Source organism: Bos indicus x Bos taurus, chromosome 5 (genome assembly GCF_003369695.1).
Source record: "Bos indicus x Bos taurus breed Angus x Brahman F1 hybrid chromosome 5, Bos_hybrid_MaternalHap_v2.0, whole genome shotgun sequence".
Lineage (NCBI taxonomy): Eukaryota > Metazoa > Chordata > Mammalia > Artiodactyla > Bovidae > Bos > Bos indicus x Bos taurus.
In genome coordinates, this window is record NC_040080.1 from 56,512,627 (window position 1) to 56,526,897 (window position 14,271).

Consider the following 14,271-nt stretch of genomic DNA (forward strand, 5'->3'; position numbering starts at 1 on the left):
AGTAGCTTAATGTACTGGAAAAGTGAGTAAAAAATTACTTCTTCTTGGGTACAAGGGTAAGGGGCTGGGATTGGTATGTATCAGGAAGGGGATACATACAACTCTATGAAGAGAACAAGTGAAAAGGGAAAGGAAATAATAGGTGGGTGATGATGAAAGGAAAATGGTAAGATAGATGGAGAAGAAAAAAAGAGCTGTAGGTTCTATTTGTAATCTACAAATGTAGAATGTAGGTTGTATTTGTAATCTTTGACCGCAAGTGGTATATTGATTTTTCAAACATATAGTGGTGATAGGAATACAAGGTGGAAGCTTGAGCAATTTGTCTCTGTCACCTGAATGTGGAGAGGAAATTATAGAATGTTATATACCTTTGATGAGTCATTTTTCATTGCAACAAGTGGACAGCTGGCTACCTAAAATACATTAAAAATATATTATTTCAGGGCTTATCATTTTATGATAATTAAGTTTGTAATTTACTCTTAAATTGTTTTGTGTATAGCAGCATATGTTGTGTTGCAACATAAAAATATTTAGAAACCAATATATATTAATATATTTCAGTTCTTTATGTAATCTTTAAATTTCCTTAGGTCAAGACATTTCAAAGACAACTATTTTTACATAACTTCTCAGATACAGTTAATAAAGCTGATTCATTTTAATGCCTTGATTTCTTCAACTGTATATAATGGGATTATACATACTCAGATGGTTCTTATATGGTTAAACTAGTCTCAAAAACAACTTGGCATATCAGAAGTGCTTCTTTTGGAGATCATTTTGTTTTGTGCCTCAAAAATTAGAAAAGAAAAAATCAGAAAAGATAATACAAATGGCTTGCCAATTCTGTCTTTCTTTTGGTTTCAGAATTTTAGTTCATAGTAATGTTTTAACATGCATGTTACAGTTTCTTAATTCTAACTTGTTTTCATAGTTCTTTTTCCATTTATGTAGTCACTTTAAAATATATTCTTATGTATTTCATCTTTCCTGCTGCTGCTCAGTCGCTAAGTTATGTCCAACTCTTTGCTACCCCATGGACTGTAGCCATCCAGGCTCCTCTGTCCATGGGGTTTAGAATACTGGAGTGGATTGCCATTGCTACCTCTAGGAGATTTTCCCAACCCAGGGACTGAACTCCCATCTCCTGCATCTCCTGCATTGGTAGGCATATTCTTTACCACTGAGCCACTGGATTTTTAAAAATGATTTTGTTTTTCCTAGTTTTAAATATTTCTATGATACCTTGATACTGGAGCTCCTGACAATATACATTCTGGGGACATTGGTCATCGTCCAGCATTTGGATGAACCTGAATCTTTTAGACAGTAAGAAATAATGTACATCATTCTAAATAGTTCCTTTTTCATGTTTGTATCATAATGCAGTCAATAAAACAGTTTAATAGACTTACAAAAAGAATCCTTTAATTGAGGAATATAAATGCTTTTACTTGCAGCCATTCCTTTGAGGGTTATCTGGGTAAGAAGCTGCCTGGCATATTATACACTAGAGCACAGAACCCAGTATTCACCCTCTGCAAGGAGACTTTCTGGGTTAATATCATCATGCCTCAGCCACCACTTAGGTCACCTATCATCACTCAAACTCTCATCTTTTTATTGCTCTCATTGAACTCAAATTCCCTTCTCTTCTCTCATTCCCTACTGTCTGTAAATCAACAAGACTCCTATAGTCTTATCCTCTCCTGTGAATGTTTCTTCATGTCTTGGCCTTATTCAGAAGTATTTTTATTTGCATATGTATTAATATTAATTTATATCAGCTACATTGTTGCCATGAAATTGGTAAGACGGTAAACCATCTGTATATATTTGTAGAGTCCTAAGCCAAAATTGGTACCATGGACAGCTACTATTCTTATCACTCCTTTCTTAGGTAATTATCCCTTTAACATATTAACTGTTTTCTTCCTATAAATTGAATAGTATTTTAAGTGATGAGGATACAGTGGTAAAAAGTTTGCATTCTAGTAAGGAAAACAATAGCAAGTAAATAAATAGATAAGTTTTGATAGTAGAAAATTAAATTTCATAATCGAGGAAGGCCTCCTTGGAAAGGTGCCATTTGAGTTGAGACCTAAGGACAGGAAGAGGCTAGCCATGTGAAGATCTCTGTGTCAGGCAAAATGAAGTGTCAGTTCAGTTTCAGTCTCAGGGCAGAGGGCTGCCCTAGAGTGAGTTAGGGCAAGAGTTGGAGGTTGAGGTCAAAGAGCTAGTTAGGGGCCAAATTTTATTGAGCTTGGTAAATCTGGGTAAAGAGTTTTGACTTTTTTGACTTTATTCTAATTCAAATGAGAAACCATCATAGGATTTTAAGCAAGAATTTACTTGATTTAATTTACATTAAAAATCTTCTGTGTACTCCTACCTAATTATATTAAGCATACATCTGTGTTCATATGTATTAATAAAGACAAACTACCCAAGCAGAACACCAAAATGTCAAGAAGGTTTGATTGCCTATAGGGGTAGATTTAGGCTTCCCAGGTGGCACTAGTGGTACAGAACCCACCTGCCGATGCAGGAGACAAAAGAGATGTGGGTTCCATCCCTGGGTTGGGAGGATCCCCTGCAGGAGGGCATGGCAACCCGCAACAGTATTCTTGCCTACAGAATTCCCAGGGATAGAGGAGCCTGGTGAAATACAGTTCATATGATTGCAAAAAGCTGGACACAACTGAAGCGATAAGCATGCACACATACATGGGGCTAGATCAGAGAAATCTCAGTACTATGAAAGGAAGTTAAATTTTGTTCCTGGACTTGTAAGTTAGTATTCTATAACATGTATGTTCAGCTTTTGATTATTGAAAGTATTATATGCTATTTCAGAATAGCAGAAAAATAAAGAAAAAATTATTGACATATTCAAAACAGAACCATTTTGATGAATTTTTGCATTTTTTGCTGTGCAAGGTTTATGAATATATATATATACACATATATCTATACATATACACATGCATATATCAGTTCAGTTCAGTCACTCAGTTGTGTCCAACTCAGCAACCTCATGGACTGCAGCATGCAGCATGCCAGGCTTCCCTGTCCATCACCAACTTCTGGAGCTTACTCAAACTCATGTCCATCAAGTCAGTGATGCCATCCAACCATCCCATCCTCTGTTGTCCCCTTTTCTTCCCGCCTTCAATCTTTCCCAGCATCAGAGTCTTTTCAAATGAGTCAGTTCTTCACGTCAGGTGGCCAAAGTATTGGGGTTTCAGCTTCAGCATGAGTCCTTCCAATGAATATTCAGGACTGATTTCTTTTAAGATTGACTGCTTGGATCTCCGTGCAGTCCAAGAGACTCTCAAGAGTCTTCTCCAGCACCACAGTTCAAAAGCATCAATTCTTTGGTGCTCAGCTTTCTTTATAGTCCAACACTCACATCCGTATATGAGTACTGGAAAAACCATAGCTTTGACTAGACAGACCTTTGTTGATAAAGTAATGTCTCTATTTTTTAATATGCTGTCTAGGTTGGTCATAGCTTTTATTCCAAGGAGGAAGCATCTTTTAATTTCATGGCTGCAGTCACCATCTGCAGTGATTTTGGAGCCCCCCCCCCCAAATAAAGTTTCTCTCTATTTCCATTGTTTCCCCATCTAATTACCATGAAGTGATGGGACCAGATGCCATGATCTTAGTGTTCTGAATGTTGTTTTAAGCCAACTTATTCACTCTCCTCTTTCACTTTCCTCAAGAGCCTCTTTAGTTCTTCTTCCCTTTCTGCCGTAAGTGTGGTGTCATCTGCATATCTGAGATTATTGATATTTCTCCCAGCAATCTTGATTCTAGCTTGTGCTTCATCCAGCCTGGAATTTCATGTGATGTACTCTGCATATAAGCTAAATAAGCAGGGTGACAATATACAGCCTTGATGTACTCCTTTCTTGATTTGGAACCAGTCTGTTGTGCCATGTCCAGTTTAAACTGTTGCTTCTTGACCTTGACCTGAATACAGATTTTTTAGGAGGCAGGTAAGGTAGTCTGGTATTCCCATCTCTGTAAGAATTTTCCACAGTTTATTGTTATCCACACAGTCAAAGGCTCTAGTGTAGTCAATAAAGCAGAAGTAGATGCTTTCCTGGAACTTTCTTGCCTTTTCAATGATCCAAAGGATGTTGGCAATTTGATCTCTGGTTCCTCTGCCTTTTCTAAATACGGTTTGAACTTCTGGAAGTTCACGGTTCATGTACTGTTGAAACCTGGCTTGAAGAATTTTGAGCATTACTTTACTAGCGTGTGAGATGAGTGCAATTGTGTGGTAGTTTGAGCATTCTTTGGTACTGCCTTTCTTTGGGATTGGAATGAAAAGTGACCTTTTCCAGTCCTGTGGCCGCTGCTGAGTTTTCCAGATTTGCTGGCATATTGAGTGTAGCACTTTTACAGCATCATCTTTTAGGATTTGAAATAGCTCAACTGGAATTCCATCACCTCCACTAGCTTTGTTCGTCGTGATGCTTTCTAAGGCCCACTTGACTTCACATTCCAGGATGTCTGGCTCTAGGTGAGTGATCACACTATCATGATTATCTGGGTCATGAAGATCTTTTTTGTATAGTTCTGTGTATTCTTGCCACCTCTTTATATTTTCTGCTTCTGTTAGGTCCATTCCATTTCTGTTCTTCACTGTGCCCATCTTTGCATGAAATGTTCCCTTGTCTCTAGAGATCTCTAGTCTTTCCCATTCTATTGTTTTCCTATGCATTTGAATGGGAATATCTTTCCTTTTCTACATATATATGGTTGTCATGTTTCATATATACTTTGGGGTTCTGTTTTCTTATTAAAGATATTCTATAGTTTTTAGAAACATTTTTAATAAGACGGTGTATCACTAAGACATGGAAACATTACTAAGTAATTTTCAGGATGGAGCACAAGCATAGATAAGAATTTTCCCCATTCCCTGAAGATCCTTTAGATAGATTCTTTGAGATTTATTTCATAGTAGACTGGGAAAGAAGCTTTAAACTAAAGCAACATTGTTTCCTAAGGAACAGTTAATCTAGAGAATCAAAAGAGTGTTTTTGTTTTCTGAATTAATGAAAGATATCACTATTGATTTGAGATGAGAAGATAGACATGCAAAATGTGATTGAAAGTCATAAACACAATTATTGTAGGTACATGTTATGTTTCTGTGTGAACATATTCAATAGAGGAATACAATATGAGAAATCCCACAAATATGATACATGTATAAGAAAATTCAGTTTTCAAAAAAATTGTTGGGGCACCTGTGTTTCTTGTGAATATAAAGAATATGGAAATCCTCTACTGAGAATGTCTTCCTTACTCAGAAATAGAAAATTAATTTTAGATTAGCCTCACTGATTAGGAAGTGACTAATTCTACAGAGGATGAGATTGTTGACTGGCATCACTGATACAACGGACATAAGTTTGAGCACACTCCAGGAGCTTGTGAAGGAAAGGCAAGCCTGGCATGCTGCATTCCATGGGTTACAAAGATCTGGACACAACTTAGTGACTAAACAACTCTACTTAGGAAAGGCAAGTGATATTGATAATGTTACATAGAGGTTTCTCAGTTTAAGGATGCCATACTCTGTCACAGACACTGAGTTAAGCAGAGGACATATCCTTAGTGCATTGCCATAGGGCTCCAGGTTATCACCAGATAGAGAGTGTTAACCCATTCCTCGAAAGGCCTCTCTGTGTTCCCTTCCTTTAAAGCCTCCCTCATTGGGTGAGCTGATCCTAAGGTATCTCTTTTTCTTTTATGCTCCACTTCCCACAGCTCTCTAATCAAGACAGACCAGAGAAGTAGAAAGTAGACAGCTTTTTCATGCTTAAATACTTATGCAATACAAGGAATAATACCTTGACTTTTCAGATGGGACAGAGTATATTTTAAATTTATTTGGAAATTAAATTCATGGGGTGTATCCACATTCTATAATGGTTTGAAACAAATGAAAGAAAAAGAAATTTACTGTTGATTTTATCCTAAAAGTAAAGTTTTATCAGCACAATGAAATGAAGTAATGTAAGCAAAGAATGGTGGCTCAGATGGTTAAGAATCTGAGCAGGAAACCTGGGTTTGAATCCTGGGTTGGGAAGATCCCCTGGAGAAGGGAATGGTTACCCACTCCAGTATTTTGCCTGGAAATCTCATGGACCGAGGAGCCTGGTGGCCTACAGTTCATGGGCTCACAAAGAGTAGGCCACAGCTGGGAGATTAACACACTTTCACTTTCACTAAGCAAAAAACTTAATATAGTGCTTGACATAGAGTAAGTGCTCAAACAATATAGATGCTGAAGCTGGACTTACAGGATTCAGATCCCATCTATGTTCACTTCTTACTGGCTGTGTGACCTTGGGGAAGTTATTGAAACTCTCTGTGCCTCAGTTTCAATAATTAAAAAATGATAATAGTACTACTCACCGGGTTGTTCTGACAATTAAATGAATGACTATGTAGAAAGTATACGTAACTGTATGTGGCACACATGAGTTTTAGATGTGTGCTCTTATTTTGTGGTGGTGGTGGTTTAAGAAATCATATATCACTTTTTGTGTCACAAAGCAAAATAAAATGAAAATAATGTTAAATGAAAAAATATATCAGAAATCTTTTACCTTCGGTAAGATAGTGGTTATTCTTATATGGAATAAAAATTTTTTCTATCAGTTCTGTAACTTCTGATTTTTTGAACCCATACATTTTATGACTTTATATTATTTTATGTTTAAGAAAAGAAATTGTTGGATTTCAGATCATATCCCCTCAAATCCAGCTAAATTCCACTGACATTTTTTTCAAACTGACAAATTTGTTATTATCATCTTATTTAAATGAATATATGAAACTAAATAAATAGTATATTCTTCATGCTACTGAAATACAATTGGTTTAGATATTTAGAACCTTTAAATGAGAATGCATGTGTGAAAAATTAAATTATGATAGGAATAACAGTTAAGCTATGAATTTCTTATACAAATGAATTTCTTGTAGAATTTCACAGATTGAAACTTTAATACCAGGGACATATATTAAGTGTGATGAGTGATTTCTCAAATCATAGAAACCTTGCTTCTGAATTCATTTTCTCATGTATTACCTCATTAAGGATTCTGCCTCTAATGCCTCCATTATAACTCCATCATTGTTGTTTAAAATCTCAAACTGGAAATTAAAAACAATTTTATAGGAGATTTTTGGGAACGTAATCTATCTAAGATTTTATCTGAGCTGGATATGTGTCAAACTAGCCTCAGGGACTGCTGGCCCTATCTCACCTATCCCAGAGGTCTGAGGTTATTTGCTTTCAGTTTCAACCATTTCTTTAAGTCTAAATTTTATTTTGTATTGAAGTGTAGTTGATTTACAATACCATGTTAATTTTAGGTGTACAGCAAAGTGATTCAGTTATACAAATACACATACCTATTCTTTTTGGATTCTTTTCTGATTAAAATTTTTAATTGAAATATAATTGACTTTACAACACTATGTTAGTTCCAACTGTACAATATAATGATTTGATATTTCTATATATTACAAAATGGTCATCACGGTTAGTCTAGTTACCATCTGTCACCATATAAAGTTATCAAAGTATTATTGACTAATTCCCCATGCTGCACATTTAAAATTTTTTTTAATTAATTAATTTTTTTAATTGAAGGATAATTGCTTTGCAGAATTGTGTTGGTTTCTGCCAAACATCAACATGAGTCAGCCATAGGTATATGTGTCCCCTCCCTCTTGAACCTCATGACTCATTTATTTTGTGACCAAAAGTTTTACCAAAACTTTTGTGACCAAAAGTTTAATTTCCTTCACCTATCTCACTCATCCTTCCACCCCTACCCCACCTCTTTGGAAGTCACCTGTTTTCTTCTCTGTGTCTATGAATATACAGCATTTAAAATTTTATATACAAGAAGACATAGAAATTTATGTGGGGTGATAGATAAGCTCTGGGTATGCTCAAAGAATGTGTTAGTGTGCACTTTTAAATATTTTAGCTTTGATGGGGCAACTCTGAATTGTAAAGTGACAGTTATGTTAAATATGTTATGTATAATGCACAGAGAAAATGTATAATTTGGAGACTTGTGTTTGGGTCAGCTCTATAGCTGTCTAGAGTGTCTCACCTGGATAGCTGTTTAACTGCTATGACTTAAAAAAAAAAAAGTCTATAAAATAAAGGTATTATACTAGATCAGCATTTCCTAAATGGTGTTGTGATTACTAGCTCTGATTTCTAGTCTGTTATTAGACATTACTGACATAAAGATTCCGTGGTCAAATATATTTATGAAATTGAAGAGGTTTCTTTGAGTTGACGTATATGATAAGCTTTTCCCAAAGGGAGAAGACAGCAAGCAGACTTTCTTAACTTATGTGACTACAGAACACTTTTTGGTAGTGATATTCTTTTTGGAATACCCTTAAGAATCCCATGGACAGAGGAGCCTGGCTCGCTACAGTCCATGGGGTCCAAAGAGTCAGACATGACTGAGCAACTAACACTTTCACTTTCACTTTGGGAACTCCTGAGTTAGATTATCTTATAGATATCTTCTAATTTTGTTTCTGTTTCATTTGCTAATATGCTTTTTGTTAAGTGTGGAATATAAGGCATAATTATTAATATTCTTGAATTCCTTGAAAAAAATTCTATAATCAAAATTTCTGTTTTCTGTTTTCATTCATTGTCACCAGTCTCCAGCCAGCTGGCATCTCTAATATAAAAAGTTGGATATTACTAATTAACTTTTCAAATTAGGATTGTATTATTTTTGGTGTAAGGTAAATTATATTTATAAAATACCACAAAAGGCAATTTCTTAACTTTTCATGCTTTTACTAAATGCAGTAATATAATGAGATACTGTAAAAATTAAGCTAAAGATATAGTGTTACTGTGGAAAATAAATTTTTTCTCAGGCAGTGTTAAAATCTGAGAGATGGGGTACAGTTATTAAAGGAAATATAGTAAGGGAATCTCATTTGGGAAAATAAAACTATTGATAAGAAAGAGGTAGAAATTTGAATTGGAAAAATTTACACAGAATTAAAAATTTGGTAAAAAATTAAAAATCATCTTCACAGGCTAAAATAAAAGACTGAAATACATTCTAGAATCTGCTTTTAGATGATTCTTTATCATCCTCATCTATTGAGTCCTACTGGTCACTGGTATCACAATAAGATATTTTTGCTGACTCCATCCAAAGGGGCTTTTAAACTGGTTACGGGCATTGAACAGATACACAAAAGAAATGCAGGACAGCATTTGTTGAGTTCCAAAATTTACAATTATGACAGTAATACTGAAAAGGCATTATGACTGATAGTTGGTATGTGAAAGTTCCTCAGTCCTGTCCGACTCTTTGTGACACCATGGACTGTATAGTCCGTGGAATTCTCCAGGCCAGAATACCAGAGTGGGCAGCTGTTCCCTTCTCCAGGGGATCTTCCCAATCCAGGGATCTTCCCAACCCAGGGGTCGAACCCAGGTCTCCCGCACTGCAGGCAGATTCTTTACCATCTGAGCCACAGGGAAGCCCATATAAATTAAGGAGAATTCAAGTTGAAGACTGACATTTGAAAGTGAAATCATTAGGTGTGGTTCTGGGGCAGCTCCAAAGAGCTCCAGCACCACAGTCCTTTATGTCTCAATGCAGAAAGGAATTCAGTGAGAGGCAAAGTGATAGATAAAGAAGTGATTTATTAGAATAGCATGCTCGTAAGGTTCATAAACTGGAGAAGGCAATGGCACCCCACTCCAGTACTCTTGTCTGGAAAATCCCATGGACGGAGGAGCCTGGTAGGCTGCAGTCTATGGGGTCGCTAAGAGTCGGACATGACTAAGTGACTTCACTTTCACTTTCATGCATTGGAGAAGGAAATGGCAACCCGCTCCAGTGTTCTTGCCTAGAGAATCCCAGGGATGGGGGAGCCTGGTGGGCTGCCGTCTATGGGGTCACACAGAGTCAGGCACGACTGAAGCGACTTAGCAGCAGAAGCAAGGTTCATAAACAGGCTGGCTAGGGTTGCCCTGCCCCGAGCACTCAGTGAGTTACATTTTTATTATAATCAAAAGAAGACAGAGGAGGGGGTGAAGATCTCTTTCTTGAGTAGATGTCACCTTTCGAAACACCATCAGTTCCTCCCCAGGTAGGGCAGGGAAGTTTTCTTGTCCCTATAAGATCAGGCAAGTACTGTCATAGCACTTTGGAAAAATATTTTCAGGTCCAATACAATCAGGGTCTTTCATTTTGAAAAGTCACCTTTCCATAAATGACTGTTTTTTTGTATGTACAGAGCATGTCTTGGATGCCATTAACTTGATGACATCACTGGGCAGATTGTAGGCCTTATTCTCTACGGTTGTTTTATTTTCTGGCAGCCTTGTGCAAAGAATATATCTTTAGAGCCGAATTTTGGGGGTCATTAATTCACTGAGCTTACTGGGCAGGATTAGGTCTCATGCCACCATTGTTTTATTGTTTTGGGTCATGTCTCATGCTTCTGTTGCATGGTTTTGTTGCTAAGCAAGTTAGCTAGATTTTATTGTTAAGCAAGCTAATTTTCCTTTGATGCTAAGTGTCTCGTTTTGCTTAATGAGTCAAGCAAGCCAACATTGTTTTAGAATTTTCCCATTACTTTCTTGAGTGATTATTAGTCTTTTTGTGGTCTCCCAAAGCCCCCTAAAGTTCCCTCTCTATCTACAATTCCTTAATCGGGTTTCTAAGCTAATTATTTGACTATCTCACTTTATCCCTATCAAAAGCAGAGAGAAGGGAAGGCATTGCAGGGTAAAAGGAGTGATGTGAGGAAGTAGACGGGAATTCTTGTGTCTTATAGGAAGCAATTCACAAATCATTTATGTTGAGACAAAAGACTTTGTACTTGAAAAATAGAAGTGATATAAAGGGTTGGAAATGTAGGTAGGGAATTTGGTGGGCCTTAGAATTCCTTCTACTTTCTCAAGCTTTAGTTTAGATTAAATTAAAGAAACCTGCTTAGAAGCAATTTTTGACCCAGTTAAGTTTTGAAATCCCTCCTGAGCTAATTGTGTATTGTACCATGAGTGATTGATGTCTCCTGAGGCTAATGGCTGAGACATTGTTTCTCAGAGCAGGAATCTCTGACCCAGAACAACACATCTGTGAATAGTGATTTGACCACCACAGAAGACCCTGTTTGTTAAATCCTCAGGATCCACAGTCTTCCTGTGGCTTTTTTGTTTTCAATCTCTGCCTAATGTTCCCTTTTCAACAACATTTATTGAGTGCACCCTGTGCTCTCATAAAGATGATAATGTCTTTCTTCCTTTCCCAGCTGCATGAAACACTAAAGTTATATGATTTGGTTTTGTAGGAGAAATGATGTAGGGCCTGGGCAGTCATGGAATGGAAAAGTTTTAAGGACCACTGGGCTAGGGTAAGTTTTCATCATCAGTTCTCTAGAGGATTCATACAAGTAATAGTTTTTTCTTTCCAAAGCCTTTTAAGATTTGGCTGGTCTATTCAGCACAGAGTTTCTTAGCACTGAGACCCTGATTACTTATGACCAGATGTAAATAGAAAAGTAAACGGTCTGTTTTCTCTGAAGTAGAGTTTAATAAGACAATTTTCCAAAATGATGCAGGCAGTGTCTCAACAAAGCTAGCTAATTAGATACAATCTAGGTGGCTAAAACTCAACATTGACCAAGTTGAAGCATTCATGATAGCATAAAAATTATGGAGAAATTGCCTTGAAACACATTGGTACCAGCAAAAAAGTAGTTTCTACTAACATCAATTTGTTGACCATTTGGTAGTTTCAACCATAATAATGGCCAATGGTTCCTAAATCTAAATTTCCAAATTTAGATGTGCACATCTAAATGTCTAAATCTTTCCTTTGCTCTCTTTCTCCAGACTTACATATCCAGTTATCTACCAGCATCTTACTTTGGATGTCACACATGCACTTCTAAATCATCAGGTCTAAAGTCAAGCTCATCCTGCCTATCTGTATCACTCTGAGTGTTCCATATCCTCACTTGCCCCCACTATCTACCCACTTGCTCAAACTGGAAATTTATGATTTATCCTAAATTCCCTCCTATCTCTTTCTCTACATCCAGTCGACAATAACCATATTCATATCTTATCCATCCCTCCCTTTTCTCCCTAAATAATTAAGAGTCTTAAAATCTCCTGCCTTATACTAACTTCTTTTCAAAATATTAACCGTGAAAAGATCTTTCTGTAACATGCAAATATCACAGTGTCATGCTGCAAATCAGAACACTTCAAATGTATCCATCACTTATAAGATAAACTTCCCTGTAGCCAATTCAATCATTATCTTCTAGTACCTGCTCACCTGCCTAGGCTTTTCTATTTTCTGCAGTGTTACCTCTCCCCCCACACCCTGCTAGCCTCCCATACCTCCTCCACTTCCACCAGCCAGGTGATTCTAAGTTTTGGTAGGCTGAAAAATGACCCTCAAAAACATCAGGTCCAATTCTTCCAACTTGTAAATGTTACCTTATTTGGTAAAAGGGGTCTTTGGAGATATAATTAAATTAAGAATCTTAAGATAGGAAGGTTATCCTGAATTAACAGAATGGACTCTAAGGGCAGTATACTCTGTAAGAGAGAGACAGAGAGAGATTTTATAGACACAGGGAAATTGCAAGATACTGATCTTGAAAAACATAGTGATATGACCATAAGCCAAGGAATGTTGGCAATGATCAGAAGCTGGAAGAGGAAAGGGACACATTTACCCCAGAGCATGGCCCTGTGCACACCTTAATTTTTGCCCAGTGATAGGAATTTCAGATTTCTGGGCATCCAAAACTTTAAGAGAATATATTTCTATTCCTGAAGCCATGAAGTGTGTGGTAGCTTGTTACAATAGCCATAGGAAACAATGCAACTGTTACTGAGTCCAGCCTTCTACTGCTTGAGGCCGGACTGGCCAGTCAATCCAGAGATGAGTTGTTGGGGCAAGGAATAGCAACTTTACTTGGAAAGCCTGTAGACCGAGAAGATGGTGGACTAATGTCCCAAACAATCATTATACCTGAGTAGAGTTCAGGCTTCCTTTATGCTAAAAGGGGAGAAGGTATGGCTAGTTGTTGCAGACTTTTTGGTGCTAGGATTCTCTGCAGCTGTCTGTCTAGGTCTGGTCACAATGTTCCTATAAAACTCCAACAAGACAAATGTGATTCTCTGCTTTGCAACATTTTCTCTCTAAATGAATGAAAAAGTGTTATACCTTTAAAGGTCAGAGCCTTGAGAATGGGTTCTATATATTTCAGGCTCTAGACAGCATTCTTTTACAAAACCAGCATGACTAAGCACAGGCAACAGAACACAAGGGTTAGAGCTAAAGGAGCAGATCTAATGTGGGTTCAGGTTTGTTCTTCCCTGTTATACAGCTTCTATTCCTGTTATTTCATGAATGTTTACTGCTCCAATATGTTATTTACTGTCAACCTGGGATGCCTCTTCTTTGTCTCTTTGTCTGAAAATTTCCTATTTATTTTTAGAGCTTAGTCGGTGAAGGCTTTTTCAACTCTCTCTGGAAAGTCAGTACTCTTTCCCACTGTGCCTACTGTTTGTTTTGTTCTTGCTTTTTAATATTCCTACATTTATTATGGCAATACAAGACCTAGTATAGCTACCTCAGTGGTTAGGGATACAGGCCACTTGATTCAGTTAGAGATGGTTTGAATAACTTTGTGCAAGTTACAACTCTAAGCTTGTTTCCATATCTGTGTGTGTGTGTGTGTGTGCTCAATTGCTCAGTTGTGTCTGACTCTGCGACCCCATGGACTGTAGCCCTCCAGGCTTCTCTGTCCTTGGAATTTTTCAGGCAAGAATTCTGCACTGGGTTTCCATTTCATACTCCAGGGAATCTTCCTGACACAGGGATTGAATTCACGTTTCTTGCATCTTCTGCATTGGCAGGTGGATATTTTACCACTGCCCCACTAGTGGGAATAATAATGGTACTAACCTTGTAGGTTTATTATGAGGATTGAATGAGATAATCCTATGTAAATATGGTATCTGTCAAATGTTATGGCCCAAAAATGTTAGCTCCAACTAGAGAACTGTATTTTGTTTTCATAACTGTCTCTTAATGGAGTATAAACCCTTTGAAGGGAGGGAAAGTTATTTTTATTCCAAGTGCCTGGCTAAAAATTTAATTAATACTTAATGGGTAAATAAATAAAATGTGTCTTTTA

General features: G+C 37.0%; 1 protein-coding gene across 14 annotated transcripts in view; it reads left to right on the top strand.

Annotated features, from left to right (window-relative positions):
• Nucleotides 1-14,271, top strand: part of ANKS1B (ankyrin repeat and sterile alpha motif domain containing 1B) — a 1,175,033-nt gene that overhangs the window by 312,065 nt on the left and 848,697 nt on the right. The gene's annotated exons all lie outside the window — the stretch shown is intronic.